Genomic DNA, 1,622 nt, shown 5'->3' on the forward strand with positions numbered 1-1,622 from the left:
TCATTTCAATCTACCGGTATTTGAAGGATGGCAATGGTTGGCCATGTCTGTCGCCTGATGAAACACTGATAAGAAAGACTCTGTGCTGGACACCTCAAGGAAAGAGGAATCGAGGCCGCCCAAAGGGGACTTGGAGACGGTGAAAATAATTTGGATATAGACTATCAATAAACTTCCTCTCCCAATGCCTAAGCTGTTCTGGGCAAATTGTTCTAATTCAATTCTTCTTTCTGATATTCAATATTTCACTTGCGAATCAATTCCTCCTACAAAATGCCTGTGGCTTCCTTGAACTGGTATTATTACTTCTTTGACACCTTCAGTAATAAATACGTACCGTAGAGAGGGACCTAAAACAGAGAGGTCTGTCCCTCGAGATGGTCCGAAGAATAGCTGCTGACAGGACCAGGTGGAGATCTTTTGCATCGGCCTCATGTGCCAGCAGGCCCGGAGAGAATTGAGTGAGTGAGTGAGTGAGTGAGTGAGTGAGTGAGTGAGTATTCGAAGGATGAGTTTTCTGGCCAAAAGTTTAAATACGTGTGTTTGTTTGTTTTTGTTTTTAAGGGTTTTCGGCGCTTGCAACACATTTAGGTTATATCAGCGCCAGTAAAAAGGAAGAAAATGGGATAGTAAAAAGTTCTAGAATTACAATAAAAGCACCCAAGAAAAAGTAAGACATAGGGGAACTGGGAACAAATAGGGATCAGATATAGATTCCAAGAGCATACCACCAATGTACTTAGTTTGAGATCACCTATAAGTCTCATCCGGACACAAGCACAAAATCCAACAAAGAGGAATACACTCAGATGCTTACATTATACATTGAAAATAACAAATATAATAATACATAACAGAGAGATGATTTACAAGGAAAAATATCATCTCCCAAAACAATAACTATGCATTTGACTGTTTCCCTCCCAGCTAGGACTCCGGCCAGGACAAAACCAAGTAATCTCATTCCAAGACAAAGACAGAAAGCATGTTGGAAAACAGTTATAAGGGGAGAGAAGACACAATATGTACCCCCTGCCCACTATGGGATGCCAGGAACCCCACCATATACGTGTCTTTCCAGAGTATGGCAGTGAACTGGTTAACCCTCTCCTTATCAGCCATTATCAGAAATATCCCCAGAACTTCACACCCACCCAACACAAAAACAGATATTTCTTACTCAAACAGTAAAGCAACAAGAGCATTCTATTCATAATATTGTTCGACAATATGAGCTCTATTACAGAATGTCAAGTTTTTATAGCAAAAGCAAAAAGAAATGAAATCCGGATGAGAAAAGTGACGGTTGCATCGTAACAAATGTGACGATTTTCCAACAGGTGGTAAGGAGAGGGTTAAGGGCCAAACAAGTAAAAAGTCAGACTATACCAGATCTGACGGTGATGCGTAATCAATAGATATTCTACTAGTTATTGCTTATTTTTCGCTTGACGGTCCCTACCAGGCCTAAAATGAGGTGTGTTTCGGACCAAAGTGTACATATACGCCTTTTTTGTGTGAAACAAAATCAAGACCATGTTTTTATAACGCATTTATTAATTATCGATAAGGAGCTACCCTTAACATACTCTTGTCGTCCAAGTAGCGGGTTGGATTTAAAA

Source organism: Berghia stephanieae, chromosome 14, assembly GCF_034508935.2.
Source record: "Berghia stephanieae isolate SIO BIC M18660-M18661 chromosome 14, UCSD_Bste_1.3, whole genome shotgun sequence".
Taxonomy (NCBI): domain Eukaryota; kingdom Metazoa; phylum Mollusca; class Gastropoda; order Nudibranchia; family Aeolidiidae; genus Berghia; species Berghia stephanieae.